Source organism: Cervus elaphus, chromosome 21, assembly GCF_910594005.1.
Source record: "Cervus elaphus chromosome 21, mCerEla1.1, whole genome shotgun sequence".
In the NCBI taxonomy this organism is placed as follows: domain Eukaryota; kingdom Metazoa; phylum Chordata; class Mammalia; order Artiodactyla; family Cervidae; genus Cervus; species Cervus elaphus.
In genome coordinates this window covers 73,793,230-73,814,239 of record NC_057835.1, presented here as the reverse complement: position 1 = coordinate 73,814,239, position 21,010 = coordinate 73,793,230, and positions in this window count along the sequence as shown.

The following is a 21,010-nucleotide window of genomic DNA, read 5'->3' as shown; positions in this document are numbered from 1 at the left end:
GTAACTTTTTTGGGAAAATAGGTGTTAGAATTTATAATTTAATGTTTTCACACCTCAAATGATACTGTCAGAATCTGAATTATTATCAAATGCAAGAAAAATTATGGTGTAATTAGAATATGGCAAGACATATTTATGACCGCTTAGTTTAACATTACTTTCTGTGCTTTTACACAAAGGAAAAATGCTGAATGTTGGCATTTTTCTGATCAAAAAATTCTCTGTTTCCTCCTTTGAATCAATTCATCATGCTTTCAGTGTCATACTGGTTTTCAGCTGAGCTTTTATTTGTAAAGATAGAAGCTTCTTGAGACAATTTCTGTTTGTGATCAATAAAGCATTTCCCTCTTCTCCTCAGCAAATTCCCATTAGCTGTGAGAGGGGTAAAACATCTCTGCCTTAAGCCAGGAGTCCTCGTTGGTTTAAGAGAGTAGCAAGGGGCCTCATGGAAGACACAAAATAATGTTTTTCCCCCTCCTTTGTTAGTCTGAATTTAAGGGACCATGGTATAATCTTTAAAAATATCAATTAATATGACTGTTTCCATTAAAAATGTCAAATACCATCAAATATAGAAAAGAAATGATTTGACTTTCATTCCCATATATTAGTTGACTGTTAAGTTAAATGCTTTGGTGTTGTATACACCTTAGCACTGTCTACATGATGCCAAATGGCTTGTTGACAAAAGAAAAATGCAAATAAATTAATTATATGATGGGTTGCACCACAACTTTCCCAACCTGGAAACCCCACTGGGAAAGATGGGGGCTTCCCTGATGGCTCAGATGGTAAAGAATCTGCCTGCGGTGTGGGAGATCCCTGCATTGGGAAGATCCCCTGGAGAAGGGAATGGCTACCCACTCCAGTATTCTTGCCTGGAGAATTCCGTGGACAGAGGAGCCTGGCAGGCTACAGTCCATGGGGTCACAAAGAGTCAGACATGACTGGGTGACTTTCACTTTCTTTTCTTTCACCACAACTTTGATTTCCCTGATGCTAGCTATTACGTATTTTTTTTTTTTATTACGTATTTTTTGAAGCAGAAAAATTGTATTAGGCTTTTTCTTTTATATATATATATAAAATCAAGGGTATTTTTCTTGATTCTTCAAGTAGTGAGAACTTAATTGTTTAGGCATCTAATCTAAAAATAAGATATAATGTTAAAGAATTTGAGTTGAAATTACCAATTCTCTATAAACTTATGCTGTATTGACCATAATAAATAAAAGAAAAATTAAGAAGACAACAGATAAAATATACATGTATACAAACTATATATGAACATATAATGAATAATAGTAGAATTTTGGGTCAGATTATTTTTATCTATGAGTAAAATAGGAAATGGATTTACACACAAGAAAAGCCATATAATTAGATGTTTCTTTAGGGTTCAAAAGAACAGGGGCCCCCAACCTCTGGAATCAAATGCCTGATGATCTAAGGTGGAGCTGATGTAATAATTGTAGAAATAACATACACAATGGAAGCAATACAGTTGAATCATCCTGAAACCACCCCCGCTTCCGTGGAAAATTGCCTTTCACAAAATTGGTCTCTGGTGCCAAAAAGGCTGGAGACTGCTGCACTAGAATATATGAAACCAATCAGATGAACCACCACGTATTAAATTCTATAATTGCTTAAGATGTCCCAAGGAATAAAAGATTGACGAAGGTTCTGTTAGAGGAGTGGTGTTCCAGCTGAGCCTCAAAGCAAAGGTCAAGTTTGAATTGATAGAGGTGAGAAAAGAAGACATTCCAGATGAGAAAGTCTTTGTGAGGGAAATCCTAAGGGTGAAAATAAGCAAAGGGCACATTTTCCTTTTGTTTGTGGAAATATACTGACTGTCTTTACCTAAATGGCTTGAGAAGGTTTTAAAAAATGTCTTGAATTTCCATTTCCTTTCTGAATTGGCTGACATTGTCATTGTTGACTTAAGAGCATGTTAAGTAATACTAATGTTCATTAGGCAGTAAGAAAAAGTAATAATGATCTGTCAGTAATCTGCTTGTCATATTATTTGTCTAATCAGCTTTTATAGTCTTCAGTGTCAATAAATGTCAATAAAGAACCATCCTTAAAAGTAATTTTCCAAATCCATTATTTATCACTAATATGGTAGTAACATGATGAAGGGAACATAGACTTCTGAGACTCTGAATTATGATTTAGGGGCAGAGGTGAGGGGAAGAGAGGGTGCAGGAATGTTCCAAGACATGCTATAAAAGCTGAACTTTCTATGCTAGAGAGTGTTGGACACTTTATTGTCCCTAGGTTTCTTGAGACAAAATTTTTGTTCCCAACAGCTAATGGGCAACGAATAGCCCTCTCATGGTAGGTGTATGGGGTATGCCAAGTGACAGTCCATCTGTACTCAGATAATATAATAGGCTATAAGATTATATCATATGTGTATACATAATATAATATGCTATAATATAAACTATAAGATTTAAAGTTTTAAGATCATGAGTCTTGCTGCAGAGGTACTGTGGCATTTAGAACATTCAAGCTAATTACTGAGAGCATTCCAGACAAAGTTTTAAAATCAGTGATGTCAACCACAAATTGGCACTTGCCGTCTGTCCCTACAAGGATTACATCACGTGCTGCTGCAACTGCGGACCTCCAACTCTCCCTGAAAGAGCTCAGGATGGAGAGCAGAAATGGGGCACCCTGCACTCTGGAAAAACTGTCAGGACAGGTTCTCAGATGGTTAGATATTCTTAGGATCTGATTTTATGAGCCCAATTCACCTCATATCTAGAAAAGCACAAAAATCCTTCATGGTGACTACTGTTTCTCATGACTAGCAGAAACTTTATGAGACCAGCAAACGCTTTCTAAAAAATAAAACTGTTTGATTGCATGTACTCCCTTTTTACCAAAATCACACATATACTGTCCTTCCCCCCTCCCTCTTTGGAACAGTTTCTCAGAGTTATCTGAGGTGCTGTCTCCCACGGTACAGTCCTCATATTGCTCCCAATAAAACTTACCTTCGAACTCTCACATTGTGCATTTTCTAAGTTGAGAAAGGAGCAAAAGAAAGAAGAAGTAAGAATAACCAGATAGAGGATTATTCATCAAGAATGTCAGTTTAGATATACTAGACAATTCCTCCTTAAAAAAATGTGACAGGTGAAAAAATGTCCTGGTAGTTTAAAAGCAACCTTTTGATTTTAATAGCTATGTGATGAATATCTTACATATGTAATGAATATTAAGAGCCTCTTGATGAAAGTGAAAGAAAAGAGTGAAAAAACTGGCTTAAAACTCAACATTCAGTAAACTAAGATCATGACATCTGGCCCTATCACTTCGTGGCAAATGGATGGAGAAACAATGAAAACAGTGAGACACTTTATTATTTTGGGCCCCAAAATCACTGCAGATGGTGATTGCAGCCATGAAATTAAAAGATGCTTACTCCTTGGAAGGAAAGTTATCATCAACCTACACAGCATATTAAAAAGTCAGAGACATTACTTTGCCAACAAAGGTCCCTCTAGTCAAAGCTATGGTTTTTCCAGTAGACATGGATGGATGTGAGAGTTGGACCATAAAGAAACCTGAGTGCCAAAGAATTGATGCTTTTGAACTGTGGTGTTGGAAAAGACTCTTGAGAGTCCCTTGGACTGCAAGGAGATCCAACCAGTCCATCTTAAAGGAGATCAGTTCTACATATTCGTTGGAAGGACTGATGTTGAAGCTGAAACTCCAATGTTTTGGCCACCTGATGCGAAGAGCTGACTCATTTGAAAAGATCCTGATGCTGGGAAAGGTGGAAGGCAAGAGGAGAAGGGGATGACAGAGGATGAGATGGTTGGATGGCATCACCGACTCAATGGACAAGTTTGAGTTTGAGCAATCTCAAACTCAATGGTGAAGAGCAGGGAGGCCTGACGTGCTGCAGTCCATGAGGTTGCAAAGTCAGTTGGACCTGACTGAGTGACTGAACTGAACTGAAAGTTTAAATATAGTACTCTCTTGTGTAAAAATGTAAAAACTTTGATTTTGCAAGAGTTTATAAATGACAAATTGAAAAGAAGAAAGAATGAGAAAATGCAGTTTAATGAATACTAAGGTATAACCAGGGCTTCCCAAGTAGTTCAGTGTTAAAGAACCTGCCTGCCAATGCAGGAGACATGGGTTTGATCCCTGGGTTGGGAAGATCCCCGGGAGGAGCAAATGGCAACCCACTCCTATATTCTTGCCTGGAAAATGCCATGGACAGAGGAGCCTAGCAAGTTACAGTCCATGGGGCTGCAAAGAGTCAGACATGGCTTAGAGACTGAGCATGCACACAATGTATATCCAAAGGACCATTTGGAAAATTCACTATCAAAAAATTAAATGATAGTTTGAGATTATCTTGTCTTAAGTTGACTGTCTGAACCTCATCATTACAAATAACCTGGTTAAAAACTGCAGAACAGAAAGATCTTTGACTTTATGACCCAAACACAGAAGCATTTTCCAGGTGGCCTAAATTAATGGACACTTTGTTCATTAAACTCTCAAAATCCTGCCTTAGATTTCTTTTTTTTTTTTTTGGTCTTATTTTGTTTCTCATATTTGGCAGCAATCTAGTTTGTACATTCATTGTGCCACTGTCTATAATCAGGAAACTTGTGCAGATCTCAAGGGATCATATTCTCCTTTACAGAAAATGCCAAAGATAGTTATTTCAGCCCTCAAAGACAAAGAAGATGTGAAATTCTGTTTTTTTCTCCTTGACTTTAATAGTATCTGAATTATCATTTTATCATGGAAATGCCTACAGGCAAATTAAAATATTTAACAGAGTAGTTTTTGGACATGAAGCATATTTAATATTAAGGAAATAAATGCTTATCAAGACATTTGGGACATATGTGGGACACTATGAGATGCTATGAAATATTGGGAAATGTATATAGAGCTGCTGTCCAAGAGTTCTTCAAGATTGATAGAAGCCAATGTAAGAGAGGAAAAATAATTATTCTTCTTACATTCTGAGTTTTTAGAGGCTCTTGTAATAAAAGACAGATTAACAAGAGATAAATAAAGAGAAATTTACTAACATTAATATCTCACGTATGCATGGGTGATACCCAGGAAAACTGAGTAATTCAAAGAGGTGGCTTTAGAATTTAGGGTTAAATACCATCTTAATAGGGAAAAGGAAGAGGGATATAAGCCTTGTAGGAAAGAGTAAGCAATTTTTAGGAAAGATGAATGGGTCCTTAGAAGAATAAACAAGAAATACTTGTGACAAAGTTTATCTGGGTGACGCTAAAGCTGAAACCTCAATCCTTTGGCCACCTGATTCAAAGAGCTGACCCATTGGAAAAGACCCTGATGCTGGGAAAGATTGAGGGCAGGAGGAGAAGGGGACGACAGAGGATGAGATGGTTGGATGGCATCATCGACTCAATGGGCATGAGTTTGAGTAAACTCCGGGAGTTGGTGACGGACAGGGAGGCCTGGCGTGCTGCGGTCCATGGGGTCGCAAAGAGTTGGACATGACTGAGCAACTGACTGAACTGTGTCAACTTCCAATCTCCTCTCGTGTGATGAGTCAATTTCCCTGGTTGGTGAAAATCTCAGGGAGGATACCTTTGGCAATGAAGTTCCTTTTGGTGGATTTGTCTTTAGGTAGATAAAGGAAATTCAGAGAAAGCCTCTCTTTGAATTTTATGTTTTATAAGTGTCTACAACCCCAAATTAATGAATATACCAAGCAGCATAATTTGAAGTAGCATACTCTGATGCCCTTTTTCAGCACATAATATTTTCAAGAGTCTCAAGGAACTAAATACGGGCTGAATACACCTCGGTGCATCATAGCAACAGTGTTAAAAACCAAAAGTTAAAAAAAAAGTCTTTGTAAAGTAATTAGCCTCCAACTAATAAAAATAAATTAAAAAAAAAAGTCTTGAAGCAGTCAGGGAAAAAAGAAATATGTGCAGAAGAAAAAAGCTAACAATGACAGTAGACTTCTTACAATAAAATAAGCCAAAAAATGAAATGACGTGTTGACTGGGTGAAGAAAACAAAACAATTTGTCAGCTGTTATAACCAACAACATTCTCTTTAAAAAAAATAAAGGCAAAATAAATAATATTCAGACTGAAAACAAACACTGAGAGAATTTATCACCAGCGCACCTGTACTAGAGGAAAGATTAAAGTAAGTTTTGCAGTCAGAAAGACTATGAGCTGGTTGGATATCTGTCTACACAGAGAGATGAATTAGCACAAAAAATGGTAAAAATGTGAGTAAATACAAAAGGCAAAAAATATGACACTGAAAGATGAGTCACTCAGGTCAGAAAGTGCCCAAAATGCTACTGGGGAAGAGTGGAGGACAACTCTAATGTGGCTGGGCCAAAGCAGAAATGACATTCAGGTCTGGATGTGTCTGGTGCTGAAAGTAAAATCCTCTGCTATAAACAACAGCATTGCATAAGAACCTGGAATGATAGGTCCATGAATCAAGGTAAGTTAGACTTGGTTAAGCAGGAGATGGCAAGAGTGAACATCAACACCTTAGGAATCAGTGAACTAAAATGGGCTGGAATGGGTGAATTTAATTCAGATATCCATTATATCCACTACTGTGGGCAAGAATCCCATAGAAGAAATGGAGTAGCTCTCACTACTCTCAACAACACAGTCCAAAATGCAATACTCTGGTATAATCTTAAAAATGACAGAATGATTCTGGCTCATTTTGAAGGCAAACCATTCAACATCACAGGAATCCAAGTCTAGGCCCCAGCCACCAATGCCAAAGAAGCAAAAGTTGATCAGTTCTGTGACAACCTGGAAGACCTCCTGGAATTAATACCAAAAAACAAACAACAAAAAAAGATGTCCTGTTCATCATAGGGTATTGGAATGCAAAAGTAGGAAGTCAAGAAATACCAGGAATAATAGGCAAGTTTGGCCTTGAAAAACAAAATGAAGCAGGGCAAAGGCTAACAGAATCCTGCCAAGAGAATGCACTGGTCATAGCAAACACCCTTTTTCAACAACACAAGAGAAGACTTTATACAAGGACGTCGCCAAATGGTCAATATTGAAATCAGGTTGATTACATTCATTGTAGCTGAAGATGGAGAAGCTGTACACAGTCAGAAAAAAGAAGACCTGGAGCTGATTGTGGCTCAGATTACCAGCTCCTCAGACCAAAATTCAGGCTTAAACTAAAGAAAGTGGGGAAAACCACTAGGCCCTCAGATATGATTTAAATCAAATCCTCTATGAACATCCAGTGGAGGTGATGAATAGATTCAGGGAATTAGATCTAGTAGACAGAGTGCCTGAAGAACTATGGACCGAGTTGTACAGGAGGCAGCTAACAAAACCATCCCAAAGAAAAAGAAATGCAAGAAGGCAAAGTGGTTGTCTGAGGAGGCCTTACAAATAACTGAGGAAAGAAGAGAAGCAAAAGGCAAGGGAGAAAGGAAAGGTACATCGAACTAAATGCAGAGTTCCAGAGAATAGCATGGAGGGACAAGAAGACCTTCTTCATTGAACAATACAAAGAAATAAAGGGGAAAAACAGAATGGGTAAGATAGAGATCGCTTCAAGAAAATTGGAAATATCAAAGAAACATTTCATGCAAAGATGGACACAATAAAGGACAAAAACTGTAAAGACCTAATAGAAGCAGAGGAGATCAAAAAGATATGGAAAGAATATAGGGATCTATACAAAAAAGATCTTAGTAACTCAGATAATCACAGTGGTGTTATCTCTCACTCAGAGCCAGACATTCTGGAGTGTGAAGTCAAGTGGACTCTAGGACACACTGCTGCCAATAAAGCTAGTGGAGGTGACGGAATTTCAGCAGAGCTATTTAAAATCCTAAAAGATGATGCTATTAAAGTGCTGCACTCAATCTGTCAGCAAATTTGGAAAGCGCAGTTGTGGCCACAGGATCTAGAAAAGTCAATCCTCATCTCAATTCTCCATAAGGGCAATACTAAAGAATGTTCAAACCACCAGACCATGGCATTCATCCCCCAAGGTAGTAAGCTGCTGCTGCTGCTAAGTCGCTTCAGTTGTGTCTGACTCTGTGTGACCTGCTGGATAGCAGCCCACCAGGCTCCTCTGTCCACGGGATTCTCCAGGCAGGAGTACTGGAGTGGGTGACCATTTCCTTCTCCACATGCTAGAAAGGTTACGCTCAAAATCCTCCAAGTTAGGCTTCAGCATTACATGAACTGAGAACTTCCAGATATTCAAGCTGGGTTTAGAAAAGGCAGAGGGACCAGAGATTAAATTGACAACATTTGCTGGATCATAGAGAAAGCAAGGGTAAAATTGTGAGTAAACATAAAAGGCAAAAAGTTATGACAATGAAAGATGAGCCGCCCAGGTCAGAAAGTGTCCAATATGATAACTGGGGAAGAGTGGAGAACAGCTCTAATGTGGCTGGGCCAAAGCAGAAATGACATTCAGTTGTGGATGTGTCTGCTGGTGAAAGTAAAATCCAGTGCTATAAACAACATGAACTGAGAACTACCTCTACTGTAGAACTACCTCTAGAAACATCGACCTCTGTTTCATTGACAACACTAAAGCCTTTGACAATGTGGATCATGCCAAGCTGTGAAAAACTCTTAAAGAGATGGGAATACCAGACCATCTTACCTGTCTCCTGAGAAACCTGTATGCAGGACAAGTTGCAACAGTTAGAACCCTGAATAGAACAACTGACTGGTTCAGGACTGAGAAAGGAGTACGGCAAGACTGTTTATTGTCACCCTATTTATTTAACTTACGCAAAGCACATCATGTGAAATGCCGGGCTGAATGAGTTACAAGCTGGAATCAAGATTGCTGGGAGAAACATCAACAAAGCCAGATGCGCCGATGATACCACTTTAATGGCAGAAAGTGAAGAGGAACTAAAGAGCCTCTTGATGAGGGTGAAGGAGGAGAGTCAAGAAACCAGCTTAAAACTCAATATTCAAAAAACTAAGATCATGGCATATGGTTCCATCACTTTACAGCAAATAGGAGGGGAAAAGGTGGAAGCAGTGACAGATTTCCTCTTCTTGGGCTCTAAAATCACTGTGGATGGTGACTGCAGTCTTGAAATTAGAAAACAATTGCTTCTTGGCAGGAAAGCTATGACAAACCTAGACAATGTATTAAAAAGCAAAGACCTCACTTTGCCAACAAAGATCCATATAGTCAGGGCTGTGGTCTTTCCAGTAGTCATGTAAGGATGTGAGAACTGGACAATAAAAAAGGCAGAGCACTGAAGAATTGGTGCTTTCAAACTGTGGTGCTGGAAAAGACTCTTGAGAGTACCCTGGAAAGCAAAGAGATCAAACCAGTCAATCTTAAAGAAAATCAACTATAAATAGTCTTTGGAAGGACTGATGCTTCAATACTTTGGCCACCTGATGCAAAGAGTTGACTCACTGGAAAGGACCCTGATGCTGGGAAGGATAAGGCAGAAGGAGAAGAGGGTGACAGAGGATCATTGGATGGCATCACTGATTCACTGGTCATGAACTCAGGCAAACTCCAGTAGATGGTGAGGGACTGAGAAGCCCGGCATGCTGCAGTACATTGGATTGTGAAGAATCAGGCATGACTTGGTGACAAACAACAACAATAAAAAATTCCATTCTCTCTTTAAAAAATTTTTCAAAATATTTATTAATTTAAGGATAATTGTTTTGCAATATGCTTTGGTTACTACCATACATCAAAATGAATTAGCCATTGGTATACTTATAGTCTCTCTTTCTAGAATCTCCCTCCCACCTCCCACCCTTTCCCACCCCTCTAGGTTGTTGAGTTCAGTGAGTCATAGAGCAAACTCCCACTGCCTATGTATTTTATACAACATAGAGTATAGGTTTCCATACTGCTCTCCCCAATTGTCCCACCCTCTTCTCCCACCTACTGTCCGTAAAACTGTTCGCCATGTCTGCATTTCCACTATTGCCCTGTAAATATGTTCATCAGCACCATCTTTCTAGATTCCATATATATATATATTCAGTTCACTTCAGTTCAGGCACTCAGTCAAGTCCGACACTTTGCGACCCTGTGGACTGTAGCACGCCAGGCCTCCCTGTCCATCACCAACTCCCAGAGTTTACTCAAACTCATTTCCATTGAGTTGGTGATGCCATCCAACCATCTCATCCTCTGTCATCCCTTTCTCCTCTAGCCTTCAATCTTTTCCAGCATCAGGGGCTTTTCCAATGAGTTAGTTCTTCGCATCAGGTGGCCAAAGTATTGGAGCTTCAGCTTCATCATCAGTCCTTCCAATGAATATTCAGGACTCATTTCCTTTAGGATGGATTAGTTGGATCTCCTTGCAGTCCAAGGGACTCTCAAGAGTCTTCTCCAACACCACAGTTCAAAAGCATCAATTCTTTGTTGCTCAGCTTTGTTTATAGTCCAACTCTCACATCCATACATGACTACTGGAAAAACCATAGCTTTGACTAGAGGGACCTTTGTTGGCAAAGTAATGTTTCTGCTATTTAATATGTTGTATAGGTTGGTCATAACTTTTCTTCCAAGGAGCAAGAGTCTTTTAATTTTGTGGCTGCAATCACGATCTGCAGTGATTTTGGAGCCCCCCAAAATAAAGTCTGTCACTGTTTTCACTGTTTCCCCATCTATTTGCCATGAAGTGATGAGACCAGATGCCATGATCTTAGTTTTCTTAATATTGAGTTTTAAACCAACTTTCACACTCTCCTCTTTCACCTTCATCAAGAGGCTCTTTAGTTCCTCTTCGCTTTCTGCCATAAGGGTGGTGTCATTTGCATATTGGAGGTTATTGACATTTCTCCTGGCAATCTTGATTCCAGAGTGTGCTTCATCCAGTCCAGCGTTTCTCATGATGTACTCTGCGTATAAGTTAAACAAGCTGCTCAGCTGCTCAGTCATGTCTGACTCTTTGTGACCCCATGGACTGCAGCACGCCAGGCTTCCCTGTCCATCACCAACACCTGGAGCTTACTCAAACTCATGTCCATTGAGTCAGTAATGCTATCCAACCATCTTATCTTCTGTCATCCCCTTCTCCTCCTGCTTTCAATCTTTCCCAGCAACAGGGTCTTTTCCAACGACTTGGCACTTTGCATCAGGTGGCCAAAGGATTGGAACTTCAGCTCCAGCATCAGTCTTTCCAATGAATATTCAGGGTTGATTTCCTTTAGGATGGACTGGTTTGATCTCCTTGCTGTCCAAGGGACTTTCAAGTTTGAAAGCATCAGTTTTTTGGCACTCAGCCTTCTTTATGGTCCAACTCTCACATCCATACATGAGTACTATAGCTCTGACTATATGGAGTTTTGTCAGCAAAGTAATGTCTCTGCTTTTTAATAGACTGCCTAGGTTTGTTATAGCTTTTCTTTGAAGGAGTAGGGATCTTTAGTTTCATGGCTGCAGTCAACATCTGCAGTGATTTTGGAGCCCAAAACAGTAAAGTCTGTCACTATTTCCATTGTTTCCCCATCCATTTGCCATGAAGTGATGGGGCTGGATGCCATGATCTTCATTTTTTGAATGTTCAGTTTCAACGCACTTTTTCACTCTTCTCTTTTACCTTCATCAAGAGGCTCTTTAGTTCCTCTTCACTTTTTACCATAAGTGTGGTGTCATCTGAGTATCTGAAGTGACTGATATTTCTCCTGGCAATCTTCATTCCAGCTTGTGCTTCTTCCAGCCCAGCATTTCTCATGATGTACTCTGCATACAAGTTAAATAAGCAGGGTGACATATACAACCTTGACGTACTCCTTTCCCAATTTGGAACCAGTCCATTCCATGTCTGCTTCTAACTCTTGCTTCTTGATCTGCACACACGTTTCACAGAAGGAAGGTAAAGTGGTCTGCTATTCCCATCTCTTTAAAATACAATTTAAAACTGTAACTAGATATTTATACAAATGCATTAGAATAATTAAAATTTATAACAAAAAGATCATATATACCGAGAGTTGAAGAAGTTGTGGGCCAATTGGAACTCTGAGATATTACTCTGAGAGTGCCAGATATAAAATGATGCAACATCTTAGAAAATAGTTGGATAGTTTCTTATTAAACATGCACATAAAGTCCAGCAGATTCATTTCTAGATATTTCCCAAAGATAAATTAATGTGAAAAAGTGTTTTTAGTAGTTTTATGTGTAAATGTCAAATTTTTGAAGCAACTCAGTTATCTGGCAACTGGTTGACTGTAATCAAGTTGTAATGTGACCATGAAATGGAATACCCCTCAAATAGAAAAATACATGGATATGAAACAACATGGGCTAATATTGAAATTGCTCTGCTAAGTGAAAGAAGTAAGTCACAAAAAACTATATTTTATAATTTCCTTTATATAAAAAATTAAAGGGAAAGCTAAAAGAAAAGAAAAATCATAGATGATTGTCAAGGGATAGGGGCAACAGGAGAGGACTGACTAAAAAGCTGTGTTAGGGAAATTTGGGGACTGATGAAAATGCTCTATATCCTGACCATGGTGGTGGGTACATAATCATATACATAACTTATACTCATTGAATTTCTCAACTAAAAAGAGTGAATTTAATTTTATGTAAAGTATACCTCATAAAAATTAGAATAATTCACATTAAAATTAAATATTTTCAATTCTCAATTCAATTATCTACTAATATTTGCCCCACATTCTGGAATATCACAAATTTGTATAAGCTAAGTAACAACTATGCCCTTTGGGCATGCTTTCCAATTTGCCATAGTCCCCAATAATTCCTATTTTTTCCCAAATTGAGGACATATGTCAGAACATTATTATCTATGTATTTTTCAAAAGTGAAACAAATGAAAGATAACCTAAGGTGGCTTTGAGTTTTCTTTATTGAAATAAACTCCACTTATATATGTTTAATATGTGCCCTGTTTCATTCATCGGTTTATACTTTCTGTTTAGCTCTCATGGGTGCTGACCCCATCATAGAGTAAATTATAGAGCAAGACATGCAGCTTATTAATTGTATTTCATTTTTCTCTAAAAGAGTCCATCTGATCATCTTCAGATACATCTTTAAGGTTGTTCATACCTGTTTCGCAAGAAGAAAAGTTACTGTTTAATCCTGAATTGGTCTTTCCTATCCATAGAAAGGACCTTGGTGGCCCAGACGGTAGTGTATCTGCCTGCAATGCCAGCGGACCTGGGTTGGGAAGATTTCCTGGAGAAGTGAATGGCTACTCACTCCAGTATTCTTTTTTTTTTTTTTTTTTTTAATTTTTTTATTAGTTGGAGGCTAATTACTTCACAACATTTCAGTGGGTTTTGTCATACATTGATATGAATCAGCCATAGATTTACACTTATTCCCCATCCCGATCCCCCCTCCCATCTCCCTCTCCACCCGATTCCTCTGGGTCTTCCCAGTGCACCAGGCCGGAGCACTTGTCTCATGCATCCCACCTGGGCTGGTGATCTGTTTCACCATAGATAGTATACATGCTGTTCTTTTGAAACATCCCACCCTCACCTTCTCCCACAGAGTTCAAAAGTCTGTTCTGTATTTCTGTGTCTCTTTTTCTGTTTTGCATATAGGGTTATCGTTACCATCTTTCTAAATTCCATATATATGTGTTAGTATGCTGTAATGTTCTTTATCTTTCTGGCTTACTTCACTCTGTATAAGGGGCTCCAGTTTCATCCATCTCATTAGGACTGGTTCAAATGAATTCTTTTTGACGGCTGAGTAAAATTCCATGGTGTATATGTACCACAGCTTCCTTATCCATTCATCTGCTGATGGGCATCTAGGTTGCTTCCATGTCCTGGCTATTATAAACAGTGCTGCGATGAACATTGGGGTGCATGTGTCTCTTTCAGATCTGGTTTCCTCAGTGTGTATGCCCAGAAGTGGGATTGCTGGGTCATATGGCAGTTCTATTTCCAGATTTTTAAGGAATCTCCACACTGTTTTCCATAGCGGCTGTACTAGTTTGCATTCCCACCAACAGTGTAAGAGGGTTCCCTTTTCTCCACACCCTCTCCAGCATTTATGGCTTGTAGACTTTTGGATAGCAGCCATCCTGACTGGTGTGTAATGGTACCTCATTGTGGTTTTGATTTGCATTTCTCTAATAATGAGTGATGTTGAGCACCTTTTCATGTGTTTGTTAGCCATCTGTATGTCTTCTTTGGAGAAATGTCTGTTTAGTTCTTTGGCCCATTTTTGGATTGGGTCATTTATTTTTCTGGAATTGAGCTTCAGGAGTTGCTTGTATATTTTTGAGATTAATCCTTTGTCTGTTTCTTCATTTGCTATTATTTTCTCCCAATCTGACGGCTGTCTTTTCACCTTACTTATAGTTTCTTTTGTAGTGCAAAAGCTTTTAAGTTTCATTAGATCCCATTTGTTTAGTTTTGCTTTTATTTCCAATATTCTGGGAGGTGGGTCATAGAGGATCTTGCTGTGATTTATGTCGGAGAGTGTTTTGCCTATGTTCTCCTCTAGGAGTTTTATAGTTTCTGGTCTTACATTTAGATCTTTAATCCATTTTGAGTTTATTTTTGTGTATGGTGTTAGAAAGTGTTCTAGTTTCATTCTTTTGCAAGTGGCTGACCAGTTTTCCCAGCACCACTTGTTAAAGAGGTTGTCTTTTTTCCATTGTATATCCTTGCCTCCTTTGTCAAAGATAAGGTGTCCATAGGTTCATGGATTTATCTCTGGGCTTTCTATTCTGTTCCATTGGTCTATATTTCTGTCTTTGTGCCAGTACCATACTGTCTTGATGACTGTGGCTTTGTAGTAGAGTCTGAAGTCAGGCAGGTTGATTCCTCCAGTTCCATTCTTCTTTTTCAAGATTACTTTGGCTATTCGAGGTTTTTTGTATTTCCATACAAATTGTGAAATTCTTTGGTCTAGTTCTGTGAAAAATACTGTTGGTAGCTTGATAGGGATTGCATTGAATCTATAGATTGCTTTGGGTAGAATAGCCATTTTGACAATATTGATTCTTCCAATCCATGAACACGGTATGTTTCTCCATCTGTTTGTGTCCTCTTTGATTTCTTTCATCAGTGTTTTCACTCCAGTATTCTTGTCTGGAGAGTTCCATGGGCAGAGAGGATCAGGGCAGGCTGTAGTCCATGGGGTTGCAAAGAGTCAGACACAACTGACTTTCCCTCATGTGCATAAAAAATTCTCTGGAAGTCAAGCTAATTCATTGTGATTATTCAGACTCAAAGCTCTTTCAAGATATTCTGAGTCTCTACCAACTTTTTGCTCATTTCCATTCCAGTCCACAGGCAGAGTAAGTTTTTGTTTGTTAGAGCCTATAGATTCTTACTTTCCATGTATTTGCCTCCTTTGCTGTATGATGAGGTTCCTGGAATCAGGGACCTACATTTTCATCTACCTCTGCAAGGTAGGACCCAGTAGAATAACTGGCCTGTAGTAATATTGAACAGAAATGGTATGAACCTAACAGAAGCAAAAGATATTAAGAAGAGGTGGCAAGAATACACAGAAGAACTATACAAAAGAGATCTTAATGACCCAGATAACCACAATGGTGTGATTACTGGACTAGAGCCAGACATCCTGGAATGTAAAGTCAAATGGGCCTTACGAAGCATCACTACGAACAAAGCTAGTGGAGATGATGGAATTCTAGTTGAGCTATTTCAAATCCTAAAAGATGTTGCTGTGTAAGTGCTGCACTCAATATGCCAGCAAATATGGAAAACAGCAGTGGCCACAGGACTGGAAAAAGGATTCTGGGTGCAGTTTTCATTCCAATCCCAAAGAAAGGCAATGCCAGAGAATATTCAAATTTCTGCACAATTGCACTCATCTCACACGCTAGCAAAGTAATGCTCAAAATTCTCCAAGCCAGGCTTCAACACTATGTGAACCATGAACTTCCAGATGATTAAGCTAGATTTAGAAAACACAGAGGAACCGGAGTTCAGATTGTCAACATCTGCTGGAAAATTGAAAAAGCAAGAGAGTTCCATAAAAACATCTACTTCTGCCTTATTGACTATGCAAAACTTTTGATTGTGTGAATCACAACAAACTGGAAAATTCTGAAACAGATGGGAATACCAGACCACCTGACCTGCCTCCTAAGAAATATATATGCAGGTCAAGAAGCAACAGTTAGAACTGGACATGGAACAATGACTGGTTCCAAATAGGAAAAGGAGTATGTCAAGGCTGTATATTGTCACCCTGCTTATTTAACTTATATGCAGAATACATCATGCAAAATGCTGGGCTGGAGGAAGCACAAGCTAGAATCAAGATTGCTGGGAGAAATATCAATAACCTCAGATAGGCAGATGACACCACCCTTATGGCAGAAAGCAAAGAAGAACTAAAGAGCCTCTTGATGAAAGTGAAAGGGAAGAGTGAAAAAATTGGCCTAAAACTCAACATTCAGAAAAGTAAGATCATGTATCTGGTCCCATTACTTCATGGCAAATAGATGGGGAAACAGTGTCAGACTTTATTTTTTTGAGCTCCAAAATCGCTGCAGATGGTGACTGCAGCCATGAATTTAAAAGACGCTTGCTCTTTGGGAGAAAAGTTATGACCAACCTAGACAGAACATTAAAAAGCAGAGACATTACTTTGCCAACAAAGGTCCGTCTAGTCAAAGCTATGGTTTTCCAGTAGTCATGTATGGATGTGAGGGTTGGACTATAAAGAAAGCTGAGTGCCGAAGAATTGATGCTTTTGAACGGTGGTGTTGGAGGAGACTCTTGAGAGTACCTTGGACTGCAAGGAGACCCAACCAGTCCATCCTAAGGGAGATCGGTCCTGGGTGTTCATTGGAAGGACTGATGCTGAAGCTGAAACTCCAGTACTTTGGCCACCTCATGCAAAGAGTTGACTCATTGGAAAAGACCCTGATGCTGTGAGGGACTTGGGGCAGGAGGAGAATGGGACAACAGAGGATGAGTTGGTTGAATGAATCAACTACTCTATGGACACGAGCTTGAGCAAGTTCTGGGAGTTGGTGATGGACAGGGAAGCCTGGCGTGCTGTGGTCCGTGGGGTTGCAAAGAATTAGACACTGCTGAGGGACTGAACTGAACTGAATATTGAACAGAGACATACTTAGGAGATAAACATTCTTTCAAATATATGTTAGCTGATTCAAGTAGAAGTACTGTCTCTCAATTATGCTGGGCTCTTGTCCATAAATTTTTTTAATGATGGACATATGGATTCCTTTTTTGATTCTGGACACTCAAGATTCCCTTATTCATTTGAGAATGGGGACACAGCTTATTACTCTATTTAAATAATATGTATTTCCATGTTTCCTTGAGTCCAAGGATTTCCAGGGCTGTTTTCAAGTCATCTTTGACTAAACAATAGGAAATATTGGCATGCCATGGCCATTTCATAGATGTGGGACATTGGTTTGTGTGTTAGAGTCAACGAGTGTATGCCAAGCCTTCTATAGGAATCTTGTGATTTACAATCTTGCTCTTTTTTTCTCTCTTTTCTTTACTGCTGTTCATTTAGCTTCTTCTCCCCTGTATTTTCCACCTACCTACTAAAAGGAAAAGAAGAAATTAAAAATATGAAATAGGAGAAGGGATATGAAAGAGAACAAAAAATAATTAAATGCAAGAAAATAATGTAGGGAGATAGAGTCTGTGAACAGAAATGATACATCTTTCAAGGAAAAGTGAAAACCAAATAAAATTGTTTTAAAAAAAACTCCATCTGTGAGCATACAAGTTATCCAGAGGGTGGGAGTGAAGTCAGAAGTATTTGAGTTTTTAAAGTCTTATTATCCATGCAATAACGTACAAAGTAAATTATTTTATTAGACTTTGTTAAATGTCATCCAAAATCATTTCCTCTAAAAATGGTTTTCCTACAAACAATATTATAAGTAATAAAATTTCTACTGAAAATCTAGGCAAAAACATAGAAGTTCTAAAGATATTCATAGAACCTCAACCATCTTCTGTTCTATTAAGGACTTTGCACACATCTTTGGAATTGATTCAGATAACAGTTTAGCACCATCTGTGTGCCACTTACAGTAGAAAAAAAGTATCTTTAAACCATTTATATTATGAGATTTTTAAACTATTTTTGGATAAAGTAGAATCACTTCTGATTTTAGGAAGCAACTTGGCCTTAATCAACTTATGCTCAAAGAATGAGCAACCGTGAGTAAAGTTTTGTGGAAGATACCACAATAAACACTAGTGTTTGTCATAAGGTTAATGTATAAAAATGCAGGTTATCTGATTAAGTCTATGAACCTGAAAAATATGCTAGAGTGATTATTAACTTATTGGTAATCAATAGAAACTAATTCACAAATTTACTCTACAGAATATGAAGTATTTAATTGCTTTCAAGTGGTTATAATGATTCAAAGATGTGACATGCCAAGTAGAAATTATAGTCCATTCAACTGAGAGAAATTAAGAATAAGACAATAACCTGACTTATTAAACAAAATAATTTAAGAGTGGAATACAGTCTGAACCGTGGATTGCTACTGTTTTGAATATTTTATATTTACAATATATTTAGCATGAGCAGTAACATTTATTCCATCTTTTTAAACTTATAAGCAGATGATTTTTTTAATGAGATACTAACCATCACAACCACATACACATAGATTAATTCTTTAATCAAATAGTATTGATTGAAAAGGTAATTCTGTATATTTAATAATACTTATATCACTATTACATTGTGTAGTACATAGAAATACAAGTAATTCACATAAGTGACTTTAATTAATTTTATTTATACATAGTTCATATAAAATCTAAAATTTTTCCTTTCATTTGGCTAGTTTTCCAGCAGCTTGCATTTAATATCCACCAATAGCTATAGCTTTTCATATGTTAGCATTATTTATCTTTACTATTACCATTATCAAAAATAGCTCAGGCACATATACATATTATCATTCACTTACATTGAATTCCAGAACTACATCAAGAGATAGAATTCATTTTTTAATTAATTAATTCTTTAATTGAAGGATAATTGCTTTACAGAATTGTGTTGGTTTCTGCCAAGCATCAACATGAGTTTAGCCATAGGTATGTATATGTCCCCTCCCTCCTGAAGCTCCCTCCCGCCTCCCTCCTCATCCCCCCGCTCTAGGTTGTTACAGAGCCTCAGTTTGTGTTCCCTGAACCACACAGCAAATTCCCACCGGCTGTCTATTTTACATATGGTCACGTAAGTTTCCATGTTACGATCTCCGTACATCCCACACTCTCCTTCCTCCCTGCCTTGCATGTCCATAAGTCTGCTCTCTTTGATTGTGTCTCCATTGCTGCCTGGCAAATAATTTCATCAGTAACATTTTTCTAGATTCCATATGTATGTGTTAGTATACGATATTTGCTTTTCTCTTTCTGACTTACTTCACTCTGTATAATAGGCTCTAGGTTCATCCATCTCACTATAACTGGCTCAAATATGTTCCTTTTTATGGCTGAGTAATATTCCATTGTCCCTGGAGTAGGAAATGGTAATCTATTCCAGTATTCTTGCCTGGAAACTTCCAGGGACAGAGGAGCCTGGTGGGCCACAGTCCTTGGGGTTGGAAAGAGTGCGACGTGACTGAATAGCTGAGCACAATAGTCCATCATATATGTGTATCACAGTTTCTTTATCCATTCATCTGTTGACGGACCTCTAGGTTGCTTCCATGTTCTAGCTATTATAAGTAGTGCTGCAATGAACATTGGGGTATATATGTCTTTTTCAAATTTCCTTTCCTCGGGGTATAAGCCTAGTAGTGGTATTGCTGGGTTATATGGTGGTTTTATTGCTGTTTTTTTAAGGACCTTCCATACAGTCTTCAATAGTGACTGTATCAATTTGCAATCCCACCAACAGCACAAGTTCAGTTCAGTTCAGTCGCTCAGTCTTGTCTGACACTTTGTGACCCCATGGGCTGCAGCATGCCAGGCTTCCCTGTCCAACAATGCAGGAGGGTTCCCTTCTCTCCACACTCTCTGCAGCATTTATTTGTAGACTTTTTGATGACGGCCATTATGACTGGTGTGAGGTGATATCTCATTGTAGTTTTGATTTGCATTTCTCTAATAATGAGCAATATTGATCATCTTTCCATGTGTTTGTTAGCCAAAGAGTTAGGATTCCTTATTACGAACACTGTTCCTATCACCTTGTACCGGATGTTGGATACACAGTCTAAACCTTAGGGCAAGCTCGCGTTTATGTCCTTCATTCCTCGAGGAGGAGTACTGACTGGATCATGGCTAAGAAGACACTGGCCTTGTTCTGGGAGTTGATATTCATGTGTTAAAAAGAAATAGCCTTTGTCTCCTACTGTTATCTTTGTGTCTTTCTCTCTTTGAGTTTAATTTTCATTTTTGAATCATTTGTCTTTAATTTTTGAAGCACTTGTCTTTAATATATCCAGTGTATTATGATGGGTTTGTGAGTGGGATGTTTACAAAGTAGGAACAAGAAAAAGAATAAAAGGAAAGAATAAATTGTCCTGGATAAGGCAGCTTTTTTTTGTTTTGTCTTGGATTGTATTATATGATTGTTGTTTTGTTTAGTCGTCACATCGTGTCTGACTCTTTAACGACCCCATGGACTTGGCCCACCAGGCTCCCCAGTCCATGGAATTTTCCAGACAAGAAAACTGGAGTGGGTTGCCATTTCCTTCTCCAGAGGATCTTCATGACCCGGGGATTGAACCCGTATCTCCTGCACTTCAGGTGAATTCTTTACCACTGAGCCACTTGGCTCAACCTAATTTCTAATGGGCAAATACATTATGTTTGAATTAGCAACACAATGTTGTAGTGATAAAGATAGGGCATTTTCCTGGACTTTTCCTTTTTATATATCCCTTCAGGAGTTATTTTTATGACCATCAAATATGGATGAGTTTGAAATTTGAGTTTTCTCCCATACTGAAGACAGATCTAACCCTGATATTTCTTTTGCTCTGTCTGTACGATCATTCCACTAACTGCAAGTTCCTTGAACAATT